The sequence below is a fragment of the Dermacentor variabilis genome, chromosome 11 (assembly GCF_050947875.1).
Source record: "Dermacentor variabilis isolate Ectoservices chromosome 11, ASM5094787v1, whole genome shotgun sequence".
Classification (NCBI taxonomy): Eukaryota; Metazoa; Arthropoda; class Arachnida; order Ixodida; family Ixodidae; genus Dermacentor; species Dermacentor variabilis.
In genome coordinates, this window is record NC_134578.1 from 88627108 (window position 1) to 88646719 (window position 19612).

Consider the following 19612-nt stretch of genomic DNA (forward strand, 5'->3'; position numbering starts at 1 on the left):
GTTATACTGCGTAATGTCCTACCTAGGACATTAGGCAGTATAATAGCCTTACGGTGGGGTAAGGAACCCGGCGGGGGGCGCGGCGCATGTACTCCGTTGGGACTAGTTTGCCTATTTGGAAAGAGAAAAGCCAAGAATCAGCACCCACGGTCACTAAAGCCACAAAAATAAACATTATAATTGAATTATTCATAAAATAATGGTAGGGGGATTAAGAGAGATAAAAGCATACGCTTGCCAGCGTATCTTATACAGCCATAAAAAATTGCAAGCATCAACTACTTTCTGAGGTATGCATTCTAATTCGCTAATCAAGGGAGGAACAATGAATTTCTTAATGTATTACTGCAACACTTGTGAACACAAAATTTTTGTAATCGTTTCTTTGGCGGAAATGTTGTGGTTCGATGTAAACTATTTGTATCAACATGAGGAACATTGTGGCAGACCTGATTTCAAGCGTAACGTCTGTGTATGTGTGTCTGAGAATTTTATATTTTCTGTGATGAATCTGGTGGAGCGCTTTTCAACATTATCCCACTTGTCTACACAGGAATCTGTAAACGGAAACCAAGCTGTACATGCTTAATGCTTTTTATTTTGAACGCTCACTTTAAACACTCATGACGTGGCGCCACGTTAATCCTATTGGTTGCGCCGTCGCGTGCCCAACGATGCATGCACTATGCCACACGATTCGTCAGCCAGGTGGGTACGACGTGACGTGTATAATGCCGCACGCACTAGGGACAACTAGGCACACCGTGTAGTCACCGTGGCACCGGGGAAGCCGTCGCGCACCCCGGAGCGTAAGGTTTCATACAGACCCAGACCGAAGTCTAGTGACTTTTTTCAATTTCATAAATTTTTTTACAAGAACGTTTGAGAAATTTGACGTGAAACCTTGTATTTGACGTGTTTCTTACTCCTTGTTCCGTCGGCCACATTTGGTGTAATCATTTGGTCACTTTTGCTGCCATCAAACGTTAATGGGCCATATAATGCTTCCAACAATCGCAATGTTGTTTACTACTTCTTTTGTAGTTATAAAACGCCAATGCTCCAACGAGGCTAAAGAACTGCAGTAGCGCCAATAAGTTTTAGAGCTAGTCAAGTAGTATGTTAAGGAAAAGAAAAATTGGGCGCTGACATGAATGCGCACTAAGTGAGGGCATGGCAGCGCCTGTAGTCCTCGCGTATGTCTTCTCAGGACATCATGTACGCATATTGCGAGGTAAGAACAGGCATATAAAAAACATCGAGCCCCGGCTAATCAACTAAAACCTAGAGCCCAGCATGAATATTACGATTTGTCGAAATATAGGACGGGGATTTTTAAGTATAGCGATATGCACAGTTGTGCCCACTTCAAGAATTCATAAGTAGAGGAGAGCTCGATCAAACACGATTATTGTTTAAAACACAAACGCTATTCTACACCAAAGTTATCACCAAAACATTTTTGTATATTATAGTACCGTAGCTCGTAGATGGCCATACGTCATACACACGTTTGTGCATTCTGTTTGCTGGATATAAATGATTTTTAATGGGAAATTCTAAATGTGACATAAAATTTGAAATTTTGAATTTATTTTCTCTTTCAGGCGACTTTCTGTGAGCGTGGTTCATCGAGAACGCCGAACGCCCACCCTCCAGCTACATCCATTCAGTGAGAGCTCAATCTTTTTCTCACGCTTTGTTTAATTTTCTTTCAGTATTTTGCTTTTTATTTTTGACTACTACTGAAGCCTATTTAAATATATAGAATAGTATAAACGTCCATACACTCCTTACACTGAAATGTGCCAAATAGGTGCTCACACCAGGCACAAAGACGGCCAAATATCAAATTGGTATAACCTAATAACACTGCTTCTGCGGGCTTTTCGTGAGATTAACTTTCTCATTGTGCATAATGTTGCTCTACGATTGCGCATAAACGCGACAGCGGCACTTTTAGTTCAAGGAACACGATGTGGCGGGGAGGCGGTGCGCGAGTTGGTGATCGTTTGCTTTATGATACCTTTGTATGTAGTGCATACTTACTCACTTGGTTTTGTTTTTCGTACGCGTAATACCTGTTTAAGCTTAGTGGTGGCTGCGGTGTACCCCTAACCCGAGCACGTAAATATACGCTGGTCGTGGCTTCAGTGTTTTCACAATCCCGCACGAGTCGGGGAGCACGACAAAAGCAACATGAACGATTGTCCTTTCGGACCCTCCCGACAAGAGACACTCTGTGGTGTGGATGGCATTGACATTGAATATTAGTTGGACTACTACGAGCGAGTGAGTCACCACAAGCGTGGGCATTCGATGCGCACGCTCGAGAACGTGTTATTTTACCTCAACAGAAATGCAAATGCGCACATTCACAACCACTACGTGGATCTGTGAAGCTCGGACGCCTGCAAGGAAAAACTGCGCGAATTAATGATTAATCCATAAGGAATGAATGTATTAAAAGGCTAAATTGGCATGGGTTGCCATGCTTTGTCGACCTACGTTTCTCCTGCATGTAAAGAAAAAGAAGTTGTTTTTTGAGCAGTTGCGATAAGTAGTAGAGTTGCCTGTAAAACCTGCATATTTTAAGTTGTTTTTCCTTATATGACTAGTCGATTTGAAACCTCTGCCTTATGTAGCGCTTTCAAGCTCTTAATATGAACACTCTACAAATGCAGTACTTCATCCACACACACTTCACATTGCTAGACCATTGTTAAGATTTCTTCTAACCTCCACCGACCCCACCGCCCCCACCAGAGGCTGTACAAACCACTTTTCACTAAAAGTGACCTCAGTGACGTTCACAATTCTCCTAGGGCAAGGGGTTAAATTCTACGTTGTTCGTAAACACACAAACGATATCCCGGATTGCTCGCATACAATAATTACCACAAATGACACACTTGGAGTTGGTGTCTCGATCGAATCCGGACCAGGACAAATTCTTCTTTACCTGCGAAACTTCATTTCTAAAAAGCTGCCTGGGCTTTCCCTTTATCTCAGTGCTACAGTTGGGTGAAGGTCAGTTTTTTTTCTCCTTTTTATAACGTTTATGTAGCGCAGCTTTCTCAATGTATGTTGGGAAACGTCAATGATATCGGCCCCTGTACATGTTCTAAAAGTTTCGCAAAAATTGCAGAAGCTTTATTGGATCCACATATATTTGACGTCGCACATAGATTTGTCATTGTAGTTACCGCCTTTTTTATGAAACCCCCATGGGTTTGAGCTTGGTGGCACTTGTAGTTATTCCAGGTCATTGTGCTCAATTGGGCGCAGATCCTAAGCCACAGTGATATCACAGCGAATCACCAACACATGCAATTTATTGCAAAGCCCAGGAAATTTTCAACATTAATGAATATTGGTGTTAGTGCAGTACATGAACTGCATCTTATTTTCGCTATATGTAAACAAGGTGTTTTGGTTCAGCTTACTGGTGCAGCAGCAAAAGCAGCTACAAACGCGCTCGTGACTAGCGCTAACTGGCAGTAAACGAGGGTAACATTGTTATGAAGATATCCTCTAATTGAGCCAGAGAAAACACGGGGAATGCCGGAGATGGAAATTTAAGACGATTAGCAAAACGGGAACAAGGTGAATGCAGGAGCCAACGTTTCGAGAAGTGGACTTGTCTTCTTCAAGGCGACCTACGCTTTCCTCGCCACAGTATATATAGGTGGGGTTCTTCTAAAAGGGAGAGGGTATGAGGCAGGTGGGTGCGGAAACGAGAGGTGTGTTAGCATGTCGAATTGAGAGTAAAGGAACCCTGTGCACAAGGTGAAAGCCAGGGTCACTACCCCCCCCCCCCCCCGTTCTGTCAACGCACGCGTGTTAGCCGGCGTGTCAAGGGCGTATGACACGCCAGCTGAAAGAAAGGAATGAAAAAAAAGAAAGAAGAAGGGGGGATACGCCAAGAAATCAAACTAAGTGTTGTTGCCTATAGCTTGAAGTTTAGCGTAGCGAATAGATTCTAACGCTCCCTTTGAAACGCTTATGCTTATTGGTTGCAATGTCTTGAACTAATGGATAAGGTATGATTCTCTGTATTTTCTTTCTCGTTCAGAACGGAAATTTAACTGTAAGATGTAAAGATTAAGTTCATCAAAGGTATGACCTGTTCGGTTGAAATGGTCGGCGACGGTTTTGGAGAAGCTTTTTTAGCTGTGCCGGCGCGATGTCCGTCTAATCTGACGTTCATTGTCCTGTTTCACCGATATATTGCTCCTTGCAGAAGGAACATTCAAGCATATAAATCACATCCGAACTTGTACAAGTGCCTGATATATCATATTGCTGAAGCCGATAATGGGTGCACTCTACTGTAAATAAAATAAACTCCCTAGTGGGACATGTCACCCTGTGTGCAATGATTGTGTCCAGTCGAATATTTGTTTCCAATATATATAAATGTGCAGCGCTGTCATCAACAGAGGCCATCAATATCATGAAGCTCACTCCGGGGCAAGCGCCCTTGGCACGCGGCTGGGCTTGCCCGGAAATCTGGAAAGTAGCCGCAGCAGTCGGTACCGGGGTTGGGCCAAGTAAAGGTAGTCTTCTATGCTTGCCTGCCTGTTTTGGTCTCTGAGAGCTTCAAGTTACCGCGAACCTCAGCAACCACGGCCCTCAGTCCACCTTGACTCGCACAGTGGGGCCAACTGACGATTTCGGAGAGCCACACAGGCAGGCAAGCATATAGCACCACCTTTACTTCGTCTAACCAGGCACCAACTACCACGACTGCTTTCGAGCTCCCAGCGCTGACTCCGGCGCGTGCCACGGGTGCTCGCCCCGGAGCAGGCATCATGGTGCATATGCCCGATGTTGGTGACAGCGTCCCACATTAGACCTCCACTTATATGTATATATTATATATATATCATAGTCATAATCATAAATATCACTAGTCGTACGTAGGCCACAATGAATTCCCATATATAGCCCCCACAGGAGTCTACGTATACCTATCGAGCACATCGTGGATTGTGGTACAGACGGACGGAGAGGCAGATATATCTCTAAGCTAAGTACCCCTACTATGATTAGGTAATAAAAATCTACGATTGAAATAGCACAAAACAATGTGGAGCCAAATTCATGAGCAATAATCTATATTATTCCAAGTGATGCAAACACTCAAGTGGCAGATTGTTTTATGCTGAAGAAGAAGCGTTTCGACAGATAAGCCCAACAATGATAAGGGCCATAACGCAAACGTGAATATTAGAATTCCGTATTACACTGAGAACGTTCGTGCAAATATCAAGAGGACGTATAAAGCCTGCTTAAATTAGTGACTACATACCACACACTGCATATTTTGTAAGACACATAGTAAGGGTCAAGCATATAAAAAAAGGAGAAAATTGAGCTCTGCCGAGGAGCCTTACGCAACTGCTTTTATATTGTAGCGTGATCCCTGAGACTGAGGAGAACACTGAGGAGAACCTTATCTTTGCAGGTTCTCGAAGCCTACCTTCAGGTGCTCAGACAGAGTACGAGGTTTTGCACGCGAATGGAGACTGCATCATTATCGGGAAATATCCGCAACGAGGAAGTAAGCACCTAATGTTTAAACAACAGTCAAGATTCCTTTACAGTGCCTTCAAAGTAAAAGTATGACTAAGTTTATTAGGACTACATGGGTTGTGGCCCGCATGCCTCTTGCAGGTGTGGTTTATTCTTTTCGGTGGACACATTTTTTTCAGGTGACGTGTGCAGTCACCAGATGTACGATGAATATAACATGTTAGCTGCCTTTAAAATGTTACAATTATGACCCATGGGAATTTTTATGTAGATTCACGAAAAAACCGCATTCGAGGACTTGTGCATGAAATGTGGAAATTACCAGCGTTCGTCTTCTGAGATATTGATCTTACAATGGAACGCTCAGTACAATGAGCGTCAAGATAAATAAATATAAACGCGAAAGCCTAGACCTGAGGAGGGAACGGAAGAAACTGGTACATAAGAAGCCGATCAATGAGTTAGCGGTAAGAGGGAAAATAGAGGAATTCCAGATCAAGCTACAGAACAGGTATTCAGCTTTAACTCAGGAAGAAGACCTTAGTGTTGAAGCAATGAACGACAATCTTGTGGGCATCATCAAGGAGTGTGCAATGGAAGTCGGTGGTAACTCCGTTAGGCAGGATACCAGCAAACTATCGCAGGAGACGAAAGATCTGATCAAGAAACGTCAATGTATGAAAGCATCTAACCCTACAGCTAGAATAGTACTGGCAGAACTTTCAAAGTTAATCAACAAGCGTAAGACAGCTGACATAAGGAAGTATAATATGGATAGAATTGAACATGCTCTCAGGAGCGGAGGAAGCCTAAAAACAGCGAAGAAGAAACTAGGAATTGGCAAGAATCAGATGTATGCGTTAAGAGACAAAGCCGGCAATATCATTACTAATATGGATGAGATAGTTCAAGTGGCTGAGGAGTTCTATAGAGATTTATACAGTACCAGTGGCACCCACGACGATAATGGAAGAGAAAATAGTCTAGAGGAATTCGAAATCCCGAAGGTAACGCCGGAAGAAGTAAAGAAAGCCTTAGGAGATATGCAAAGGGGGAAGGCAGCTGGGGAGGATCAGGTAACAGCAGATTTGTTGAAGGATGCTGGACAGATTGTTCTAGAGAAACTGGCCACCCTGTATACGCAATGCCTCATGACCTCGAGCGTACCGGAATCCTGGAAGAACGCTAACATAATCCTAATCCATAAGAAAGGGGACGCCAAAGACTTGAAAAATTATAGACCGATCAGCTTACTGTCCGTTGCCTACAAAGTATTTACTAAGGTAATTGCAAATAGAATCAGGAACACCTTAGACTTCTGTCAACCAAAGGACCAGGCAGGATTCCGTAAAGGCTACTCAACAATAGACCATATTCACACTATCAATCAAGTGATAGAGAAATGTGCGGAATATAACCAACCCTTATATATAGCTTTCATTGATTACGAGAAAGCGTTTGATTCAGTCGAAACCTCAGCAGTCATGGAGGCATTACGGAATCAGGGTGTAGATGAGCCATATGTAAAAATACTGGAAGATATCTATAGCGGCTCCACAGCCACCGTAGTCCTCCATAAAGCAAGCAACAAAATCTCAATAAAGAAAGGCGTCAGGCAGGGAGATACGATATCTCCAATGCTATTCACAGCGTGTTTACAGGAGGTATTCAGAGATCTCGATTGGGAAGAATTGGGGATAAAAGTTAATGGAGAATACCTTAGTAACTTGCGATTCGCTGATGATATTGCCTTGCTTAGTAACTCAGGGGACCAATTGCAATGCATGCTCACTGACCTGGAGAGACAAAGCAGAAGAGTGGGTCTAAAAATTAATATGCCGAAAACTAAAGTAATGCTTAACAGTCTCGGGAGAGAACAGCAATTTACAATAGGCAGCGAGGCACTGGAAGTCGTAAGGGAATACATCTACTTAGGGCAGGTAGTGACGGCGGATCCGGATCATGAGACGGAAATAATCAGAAGAATAAGAATGGGCTGGAGTGCGTTTGGCAGGCATTCCCAAATCATGAACAGCAGGTTGCCGTTATCCCTCAAGAGAAAAGTATTTAATAGCTGTGTCTTACCAGTACTCACCTACGGGGCAGAAACCTGGAGGCTTACGAAAAGGGTTCTACTCAAATTGAGGACGACACAACGAGCTATGGAAAGAAGAATGATAGGTGTAACGTTAAGGGATAAGAAAAGAGCAGATTGGGTGAGGGAACAAACACGAGTTAATGACATCTTAGTTGAAATCAAGAAAAAGAAATGGGCATGGGCAGGACATGTAATGAGGAGGGAAGATAACCGATGGTCATTAAGGGTTACGGACTGGATCCCAAGGGAAGGGAAGCGTAGCAGGGGGCGGCAGAAAGTTAGGTGGGCGGATGAGATTAAGAAGTTTGCAGGGACGGCATGGCGACAATTAGTACATGACCGGGGTTGTTGGAGAAGTATGGGAGAGGCCTTTGCCCTGCAGTGGGCGTAACCAGGCTGATGATGATGATGATGATGATGATGATGATGATGATGATGATGATGATGATGATGAAACGCGAAATACACTAGCATATGCCGTATAAAAGACCAATCTGGAAGCGAAGTGGAGAGAAGGACAGCGGCATTCCCCACTGTGGAGTAGCAAATGGTAATTGGGCTGGCTTCTCCCTTTCTCAGACAATCAAATATCGCATGGGCGAGGCGATTTCTTTGCATTGACCTATCATTGAATTTAAAAATAGCGTACTGACCTCCAAATTTGATCAGAATTATGCCTGACCACAAGCGCTGTTGAAGTGTCACAAATAATGCAACTACATTCGAATGTGATTTTTCTACTCCGTATATAAATGTACTCGTATTGTATAATCGTCAAGTATAAAAGGCATGTAATAATGTTTTTAAGTATTTATCGACTACATTTGGCTGATGAAAAATTTGACTCATCGGGAGGCGCAAACAACCTGGGCAAGAGTTTAGAATTTTATAATCATCAAGGAAAATAATATGCAGATCCCACGCATTGTGGGAATCACTGTAAGATGAGCTTTCGGTGCTGTTTAGTTTGATTGACGATAATAACAATGGTCTTGACGGCAAATGTTTAATTTCTTCGAAGTTTAGCCCAGCCCGAGAATTGTGAGTTGATGTTAAACGTTACTTTGCGTACACAACTGCCGTTGCTCTGCGTCGTACACGAACACGTAGGGGAGGTTTTCGATTGAGGCGTTGCTGTGCTGCATACTTCATAACCTCTGAGAGGGCTGAGCATATTCTCAAGATCACATGGCACATCTCACCGTGGTAGGAGTATTATACCATAATTGAATTATGGGGCCGTACTTACAAAAACCACAATCGGATTATGAGGCACGCCGTAGTGGCGGACGCTGGATTATTTGTGCCACTGTGGTTTTCTTTAATGTGCCCGTCAACTTAACTGGAAGTGCGTTTTTTTTTATTTCGCCACCGTGGAAGTGCGGCTGCCTCCTTCGGGCCGCGACCTCAAGCAATACCATAGCCGCAAAGCTACCGCGGCGGGCACAGAAGTGTTGATTGGGCGTGTGACCGCTACTAGTCAACGCTGTGCAAAGGTCCAAAAGAGTTTGTCGCATCTTCTTTCCTCTCCGCCGAGCTTTTGTCATGTCTACAGGCGCCATGAATTCCCTCGCCCGATGCGGTGTGCGAGACAGCAGCACTAACAGTAGGGGCGAAGAAAGCTTCATTTTAAGGAACTACAAGGATGGTTACGAGTGTGTAACCATTTTTAACCCTTGAGGCCAAAAGTACAGGCAAGCCTACAGGCGCGCCTGCGCATGCTCACATGGTGCGGGGCAGATGGTCAGCCCGAAGCGCGGCGCGAGCACGGATATCTGCGCCAAACAGATATCGGAGTCTGGAGTGCTGGCAAGATTGTGTGCAGTTTGGTCTTTAGTCGTGGAACGAGATACCACTTTAGATCGCCATGTAGACAACGAAGAATCAACTGGGAGTTTGAACCACCATCCTCCTGGATGGCGCTCACGCTTCAAGTGCTACGGTTCGCTTTCACGCTCCGGTGGTCACTGGAATTCTAAGCATACAGTGGCGCAGACTGGCACACAGCAGTGCGCCATGTGAGGCACCGCCTCCGGTGTTGCGGGTTCTGTGATGTTGTGTACAACCTGGCAAAGGCGACGTGGCATCAGACACCCGCCACGTATTCACGAAGGGAAAGCGAGGAGTGCCGTAGACGTGACATTACTTCCACAATATGGAGCGAGCCATGGGGGGTTCTCGCCATCCGTGATGATGATGGCAATTATGTGATAATTTTACTGGCTTCTTCTTTGAAATGTAGTGGGGCAAAGTGTAACTGACCCTGCCGTAGATGTTCATGTTTTATTACAGTTATCACAGTTTAGCATTTTGCCTATCGCTCCTCGATGTTTTCTTTCTTGAATAAAACATATACCTCTACATTATACAGTTACCTAGACCTGTGACGACTCTGGTCCTATCAGTCACTTTCCTGCTTTTTTTCCACCCATACTCTAAACGCGTCTTACTTATATCGACTGCCTCGACAGTTAAAGCTTCCACCCACTATTAATTTCAGCGTACCTGGAATGTGGTCGTTTCCTACCGGTGATTGTCGGTTCTTGACATTAAATTAAAACGTGATAAATACATTGAGGTTTTTGCTGCACCAGACAAATTCATCATCTTGTTGCTAATGTTTTTTCTGATATAATTTGGTCCTAAAGCAGCCAACTCGTCTCTCGTACTAATAGATAGGCATTGTTCTTTTTTTATTGTAGAAGTTTTCACTCGTGATATATTTCTGGCATCATTAGTAAATATACTTGGTATTTCTTCTTAACATCCCTTGCATTCAATCTACCGTCTCTGTTTCTCCCCCTTTCTCTCCGCCAATCAAAGCTGTTTCCTTAGACATTCATTTGTCATGTAACTGTCTATAAACTTGCTGGATCTTCTCTTGAGCTTTCGAGCCTAAGTGAATTACTTCACCTTTTTGTGAAATTTTTGAGCTACAGATATGTAGGCCCTTGGGACACGAGCGTGCACTTTCCCCAATAGAGCCGAACAGCCTTCTCGCTGTGAACGGCGCCAACGCCGAGAAACTGGCCCACGAGTTAAGAAACGCATAGGCTTTCAAAAAGAGTCGTGTTCAGAAGGGATTGTCTTTAAAGGTCGATGGAAACGTAACAGATAACAAAGAAATTAAAACATTGTTTTCTGAATTCATGTACCGGATGTATTCGCTCTCTCCCTACACAAAAGTGTGTTACAGAAATTAGCATTGCAGGGTTTAATTTGCATATGGACAGAAGAATGTAGAAGACTACGATTTTACCTTCACAAGGGCCCAACAACAGGATACTGAGCTATATTTCCTTATAAAGCAGGGCAGCAAAAAACAATAGCCATTTATTCTATTAATTTATTTTAATACATTCAATGCCCTAAGGCGTTAGAGAAGGGAGTGGGGACGAAATGTGAAAAGGGCATAGTTACCTGACGCTGTTATAGTCCCCAAGAATCATCGATGAGAGCTGTAAATACAGAAATAATAATCTCGTTTACGATAGAGGTGGGCAGGCAATTGTCATCAGTTCCTGTCTACGGTACAAAACAGTAAACAAAGTGTTACAAACAAGGAACGACAAATGTCTTTCAGGGCTCTGTACGCAACGAATCATGAAACAATTATCTATGTAATTCGCTCAGGCAGGCACTATGAAACGTATATTTTTTTAAAGTGCACATAAAGGGGACATTTTGCTGTGCAACAGAAGTTTAGAAACCTGTAATCATATTTTTCTTAATCAACGCTCTCGAATGATGTAAGTATAATGACACGCAAGGGTGTTCTGGGGAAGGTTTTCAATATACATCGAAGGATTGCTAGTGGACCAGGTAGCATTCCTGATTTATTCTTAAGGTGATGTGCTGCGCAGATTTCTCTATTTCTTATGTTTATATTTAACTTATCACTGAGATCATACGATATCCCATATGATTGGCGAAAGGCACGTAATGTACGAATTCATAAAACAAGGGAGTCGCCTTCAGATAACTAACTATCGCCCAGTTTATATAACCAGTCAATGTTGAAAGTAGTTGGAGTATGTTATTGTAAGTTACCTGCAGCAAATCTTGGTTAAATATAAGATACCATCTTTTACAAGGACCGTTTTCGAAGAGGTATGTCTACAGTCACGCAGTTAGTCTCGGCAGTTCACGAATTGTTTAGTATTCTTGATATGTCTGGCCAGGTGAATGTTTTGTTCTTGGATTTTTTTAAGAACTATAACAAGGTTCCTCATGGTAACTGATTGTTGAAGTTACAGTACATTGCTCTACTGTTCAGTATCGAAGAATGAATTGCTGCATATCATAAAGACAGACAACAATTTGTTCAAGTGCAAAATTATTCATGCAGCACGATATTACTTACCCCCAGGATTCCCCACAAAAGTGTATTGGGATCGTTGTTGTTCTTAATTATATAAGCGATTTAATAGATATGTTACTAAATGATGTTTCAATCGTATTTGTAGATGACTGTGTTGTTTTTAAAAAGATTTGTATGGACGAGCATAATTGTCTACAGGCAGCTCTCCAGGCAATTGATGATGGGTACGCAGAATGGCGCACGGAGCTAAACAAGGAAAAGAACTGTTCTTCTCTGTGTCACAAGAAAGAAATTTATCCACGTATTCAGGGATCACCTTAGCAGGAGTGGGATTTGCTAAGCTGACAAGTATAAGTACTTAGTAGTTACCCTTTCGAAAAATATGTCATGGTACACACATACCACCGACATTTGTGCTTCGACTTTAAAAAGTTATCTTTTCTTAAAAGAAAGCGTAAGAAGGCTGTCGCCAATACAAATCTTTTAGCATATAAATGTATAAGGTCCATGTTGAAATATGCGTCGGCACTGTGCGATCCCTACGCAAAGAAGGACACTGAAAAAATGGAACCTATTCAAAGAAAAGCAGTAAAATTGATATGCCCTAAATATAGAAGATGAGGTTCTCCTTCCTTGCTCATGGACGAACACCACATTCCAATGTTACAAGGCACTGGAATGCAAAACAAGTCGACTTCTGTTCCTTTATAAACTTTTTTCTGGAAAAATCCCAATAAACCTTCCGCATTGCATTCAGCAAGTTACTACCAGGCGAACAAGGCATACAACACAACATATTGACTCGGACTTTTCCAAAATCAAACTCATATGAGAACAGCTTTTTTCCTAAAACATTGAAAAAATTGAACGAATTACCACAAACCACTTTCGAATCTCACGACTTCCCCATTGAACTGGAATGCACTTTTTGCAAGGAAATGTGCCTTGAGTTGTAATGTGTCCTCGATTTGTGGAGTCTTTTTGCGATGGAAGATTAGGGTTGAAATGGTGGCCTCGATCTTCCTCTCTCTTATTCTTTTTCGTTACCTATTTGGAAACTTACTTGAACTTTAGCAATACTTAATTTTATGTTCTAGATTTGTGGCCTTTTTATTGCTGATCTGGATAGGGTTGAATTACAGGCAGATCTTGGTTTTTATTCTTGTAGAGCCTCATCACTTTTCAGACTTGGAATATCCCTCCTGTTTGGGCCAGTGAATAGGCCTGCGGTATGGTTAAAGAAAATAAAAATAACGAAATAGTACATAAGGTACAGCGTGCAGTAGGGTGATTCCCAGATTCCAATATGCTAAGATACTAATTGCACTTGTGTATTCAAGTTCAGAACGCACAAGTGGTTTATACAGTATAAGTTTGAGCCTTGATGGTTCTCTCCAAAAGCAGCGACTTAAGCAACCTAACATTCTATTAGCGTCATTGACTACATAATATTTGGGAGGTTAGCAGGAGAGATCAGCAATTATGTGTTCTACAAGATATTTATAGGAAATTATTTTAACAACACAAACCCAACTATTCTATATGAAAGAGGGTTGGCTGGAGGTGCTTTTCAAGATATTTTCATGGGAAATGGTGGCGTCACAACGTAGAGTTAAAATTTGCCAAGTGGAAAGAATTGCCAAGACCAACTCCCTGGACCTAGTGTGGGGGTACAGCATACGAGGTTTCCTCGTGTTTTCTGCGTTAGCGAAGAACAATCACTTAGCGCGATGGCTGCTTATGTACAAAACTCAAATTGTGATCTTGCTACCTCCGAGAGAGAAATATTTTTCAATTTCGGTCTCGTGTGACATTAATCTATACAGATGACCTCCAGATTGAACAGGTCGACTTAATTTGCACGAAAAAAATGGATTGGCATGGCAGCACTTCATTCGTCACTGAAGCAAGTGCATGCACATAAAGCAACGTGCTTACAAGTCCCCATGGTGAGTTCAGCCACAAATTATGAAAGCGAACAAAACAAGAACATCAAGCGTGTTTGGGTTGCAGTCCGTTAAACCAATTCAAGCTGTCAGTTAACCCCAAAATCCATGACATCAAGCGTGCTCTATTGTGCCTAGGCTGATTATCCCTTCCCAGTCTCATTAGAACGTCTAGACAATAGAACCACTGTAACGTGATGGCTTTCATTATGGTGGCGGAGTGCCACATCGTGCCGCTGGAAAATTGAAGCCTAGCTGTTCCTAAAGCATGCTGCTTGATAAGAAATATATGAGGAAGCGGGTTACGGTCAGTGATCACAATCACTAGATCCCCCCAAAATCCCGTGTAACACTTACTTAATATATAAATTAGTGTCAATAATACCAGTTCTACTGTGGCCTATCGAGCTTAATTTAGTATACAACAATATCTGGAGAAAGAAATTAGAACTGTCCGTCCTTCAGTGGAAAAAAAATCAGTGAAATCAGTGAAAGACAAGCACCGGCAGTGAGACGAAATGTCTGTAAAGCGAAAGTCGGGCTTTGAAGGATCAGGGGTCGCAAGGACAGGAGCCTCATGAACTTTTCGTTTGGGCAAATAAAAGACGCTTTCCGATTCGTTCGGCCAATGTGTTCGGTTGAATATTTTCTTGTCCGTGAACGATGTTAAAGACTGGTAGTTAGATACATTACCCATGCGGTTATACGACTGGCATGCCTTCCTTCCATTTTTCTGCATTGACCCACGCAGCTTGCAGTTCTTCATTACGCTGTTTCCGTCGAAATCAACGCGCATCGTTCTGCTGACTTTCAACATCGTCACATATTTCTAGAGTTTCCGTCACGGTCATCTAGTGCAACATCTCTAATTTGCCTGATTTACGGACAGCTTTCGACTGTCTGACAAGCACTGACTAATTCTCCGCTCTGAGCGCTCGAATCGATGCAGCCCGTATGCCCTCCTCCTCCCATCTTTTATGTTCGTGGAGCTGGTGCAATACCTTTGCCCATATGAGATAGTCGTAGCCTATTCGCTTATTGATAAGAACGGCAACTGTAAAGGTGTGGCCTCTACGTCTTCAATGAAAAATCCTGCACCACGTAACACTAGTCGTTTTACAGCGAACTTTGCCTGCGCCTTACCACTGAATGCTGACGCCAAATGTTTGTTCCGTTGGATGCTTTAAAGTGCGCCGGAACAATGCTTTCCCGCAGTAATTCGATATTAGCACTGCTACGGATGATAACTCATATCACTTTGTCGATGCAATTTATTTTAACATTCCAGCGATTTATACAAGGAGCACTTAAGGTATGTGCTGCAAAAAGCACTGACAGTCTTTCTCCGTGGTTATCCTTGTTAGCGATATTATCATGATGACAAGGCATGCAACAGCGTAATGCCTACAGCTTCCCCAGTAAAATCAACCTCATAAGTCTGGCTTTGCTTTGTCAGGTACCTTGCTTCAAACTAGTTGTATCTTACGTGCCTACACATTCCAGAATACCTTCGGCACAATCAGCCCTTTGCTTTTTACCACCTTCTTGTCCATACGCCAATGGTCCATATCAACCAACGCGCGCTCCCTTTGCCCATGACGTCGCCGTAAGGCTGCAAAAATGTAGTTTCTTTTCTTGCTTCCAGCACTTCCTCTCGCAACCAAATATATTTATTTTCTTTTGCTATTGCGGCCTTCAAGTGCTCATATAAGATCAGCTCGATGTGGGCCTCGAGGTACTTATTCTCAGGTGCCGCCACGTCCTCTAAATCTTGGTGGCGGTGGAGACATATCGCGAATGTTTTTCACATATCCCTTTCTTGGCATTCAAAAAGCGTGCTTGATGCTCAGATTTCGACAGCTCTGGCTATTGAAGAACGATTGATTTGGTCACTTCATTGTTCTCGTATTGCTGGACAGTGAATCGAATGTTTATGTAGGCCATGGGATTGGAGATTAGTCGGAAAAGCGCCTTGTCCCGTAGATACTGGGTGAGCTTCTAGTCAGCTCTCCACAGAATGAAGCCACATGAGAACCTCTCCGTTTGATGGCAACTTTTGACATGGCCCTGGGAGGAGCCTAAAGAAACGTTGGAGACCCATTAGACGTCCTCAGAGATTGTACGTTTCCTTACCTGTCACGCAATATACCGACGATGCCTAATTAACTTCGAGCAAGCTCAAGTTCAAGCTCCAAGTCTTTTCTTCTGCTAGCTTCGTTGTGTATATTTCTCTCTCAGAGAGAAGCATACTATACTCGCTCGAACTGTAACAACCGTCACTATCCCCCAGGCTAGCCATCTCACTCGTCTGTTTTCCGAACTGAGATGACCGAATGAGATTTTATAAAATGTGACCTCGTGAAGGAGCTATCACACTCTTAAACAACGTCGCCAAGGGAATGGCTAAGCGGTATAGAGTCTTTCGAGGTTTCCGCAATGCTGGCCATTACTTGGCCTGTAATGTTGCTAGCCTGCTTAGTGGCCGGAATGCTGTTCACGCCTACAAAAAGCTACCTCTGACAGCGCTTTGCTGCTCGAGTCGACTTCGTCTTGTCAGCTGCCTGATCTCCACACCGTGCGGATTTTATTCGCTTCTATAATGCGTGTCACCACTCGAGTTTTCGAGGTACTTGAGTGCGCGCTTGATTCCGAAGTGAAGATGCTACGTGGTTCTCGGCTGCGCTCACAATCGCGGACGGCCCGATGTACATATTACGCTGTGGGATCAGTATTGTACGGCCCGAGTGAGCCTCCGCTGCTCGACATCGCTCCCATCAAAGTTTCTCAATCGGTCCATATCGCCAAGTTGCCTTCAATTGGGTGTCCTCGCAACAGTCCTAAAACTCCCTTAGTGGCGAGGCACCAGTGGGCGAGCGTGCGTGACCAAACTTTACTAGTTGCTACCCGATACCAGCACTCGTCTGGCTAGTGCAGCAGCGGCGGATGCTCGGGAATTTCACCAAACCTGTGGTGGGAAAAGACACAAACACACACGCACCATCAGAAATGTCTATTGCGCTTCTTGTTGAGGTTAAAACCCACTTAAACAAACGAGCCTCGGGTTGTGGTACAGCTCGACCCAATAGTAAAAATTGGTGCATTTGCAGCAGAAACAGGTTTGGTTGTAACTTCTGCTTACGAGATAGGTGGTCCACCATTTCAGAACTACCCCAAAGGCGAACTCTCTGCAGTGGGCACCTCTGTTGTCACTGCAAATACATCTGCGATGCTCGGATGTTGCTTGACTGCGCCAGCAAATTCATGTTCTTGCTTCAGACAGCTTGGAAGATAGTTGGGAGAAATCGAGGCAAGTTCACTATATGTAGTGCGCGAAGTTTATATAGCCAAGCCAGCTATATTGAAGGTCGCGAAGTATGTCTGGTGGTAGGCAATCTTGTGCAAGTCCCAGAAACGTAGTCTGTGGATGAAGAATGTGAAGCTCTCTATCCTGATAATCACCAGGTGATAACACTCGTGTAGTGGCACAGGCGCCTGTATACACAAAGAATCAGTGTGACATTGGAAACTGTGAGAGTGGCAACATTCTTTCAGTTCTTCATTGGTCACGCCCGACTTCACTCTCTATGCCGTATGTGAGGCATCCGCCTCGTCATTGGCCAGATTTATCATTGCATCACTGATGCGTTTGTGTGAAGCAATAATATAAGTGGACAGGTCCCGTTAAGCAGGCGCATTTCATTGCCAAACAGCGGCACGAAAACTAAACAGACAATAGTTGCCTAACCTTGCGGAGATCTGTGGGTTTGGCTGTAGTACACTGGCTGTAGCCTCTGCGACGTTCGTAATTGTTTTACTCTAGGTGAGTATTTTCCGCTTTTCGTATGTCCACGAGGAAGTTATTGGTGTTCACATCATTTTGCTTGAATAGTTTTATTTATAGATCGCATGAAAACTATTGCATTTCAAGTTATTCGCTGTATTCTCGAATGTTTTGCTTCTCCGTGCTCTGGTAAAATGAAAGGAGGAAGTTTGGCTACTTCATCTCGGAGTTTAAATGTATGAGAGATTAATAATTATGCATTAATTTTCAGTGACAGCAGACTGCTTCTTCTGGACCACTAAAAGCAAGGCTAGAGGGAGCCATTTTGAGTGCGATTTCATTTGGGAGTACTATTGTCATTTCCCTACGGATGTGCCATTTGATGGGAGAGAATGTCAGTAGCTGTATGATGTGTCAATAAATGCGAGACATCAGCTGCAGAGTGCTATACCATCTTTGACAAGTTTCATTTCTTATTCTACTGCATGTTCACTTTCTTTCTGAGCAATGATCTAATTTATAAATATATTTCTAGCGTAAACGTACTGCTGATATTTATTCTAAAACTTTCAAAAGTTAGATTGTTTGAGATGTCGTGATTTTTTTCAGCACGTGTCATTATTTCCCAGAGTTCCCTCATAACCTCGGCAGGTAAAGCAACTCAAATTGATGAATATGGCGCTTGAACAAGCACAGCGACTGTCTTCCCAGCAAGGTTTTATTTTGCTTGTTCGATGGGAGGAGGGTGTGGAAGTAGCCGACATAACTGTGACGCTTCGCGTGGTTCACAGGATAGCTTGACGGGGTGATGGATTAGCGAAAAGAATTTGAACTCCCACGCCGAAGAACAGAGTAACTGCAAACGAAATACACAACGCATTGTGTCTTATTGCATTAAAAAAATACGTCATGAGCAATTTCCTCCAAAGGATTCGCACACCACACTACTTACATCAAATACGGGTATCAGTACGGACTTTATTGCCAGTATTGTTTCAACCATTCTAACGCACAAGGCCCCACCAAATGGTGTGTTTTTGTGAGAAACCAAAATAAGTACTAAAGCCTCTTCTCAGGTAATGCATTGGGGTCTTTGAGGAGAAATACGTCAAATGACATGAATTATTTGACAATATTTTCCTAATCTGCTTTTAAGTAGTTAGGAGACCGTAGTGCTCCACATTTCATAGAGGGGCACAGTGTATGGACCATCAGGTTTGGTTGTTTGTAAACTAACGTAATTCAAATGCCCTAACGTGCTAACTTTCCGAGAGGCCTTTGATTTTCGCCTAAGACAGAAAGCAAAGCCATTCAGAAAATAATGGCTGGTTCTAACTGAACACGTGGATAGCAAATGTTTTGAAATGATATATATATATATATATATATATATATATATATATATATATATATATATATATATATATATATATATTTATTTATATATATATATGTACGAGAAGAAAGGTGGTTAACCGAGGGGCCCGATTTTGATTAAGCATATCGTAAGAAGCCAATAAACACTGACACCAAGGACAACAGAGGGGAAATTACTTCTGCCTAATAAATGAAATAAAGCAACGATAAATTAATGGAAATTGAAGTGGATGAAAAAAACAACTTGCCGCAGGTGGGAACCGAACCCACAACCTTCGAATTTCGCGTGCGATCCTCTACCAATTGAGCTACAGCGGCGCCGTTTCCCCATCCACTTTCTTTGGTATTTATGTGCCCTAGTACTCCCAGGATTCTGCTAGGGCACATAAATACGGTTATATATATATGTATATATTTATATATGGCTGACAATTTCTCATTGAGTTTGAAAATACGAAAAAACAAAAATCTGTACGTTATCTACAAACTTTAATGTTGATAGGAGTGTCGTCCCTCCACAAAGGCTCGGTGCTACAGGTGAATTTTAGAGA

General features: G+C 42.9%; 1 long non-coding RNA gene across 1 annotated transcript; it reads left to right on the top strand.

The window, feature by feature from the left end:
- Positions 1-1607: 1607 nt before the first annotated feature.
- Positions 1608-18121, top strand: LOC142563906 (uncharacterized). The gene is made up of 3 exons (XR_012824440.1): positions 1608-1672; positions 5471-5566; positions 17956-18121. It is a non-coding gene; the product is annotated as an uncharacterized LOC142563906 (long non-coding RNA).
- Positions 18122-19612: the final 1491 nt, after the last annotated feature.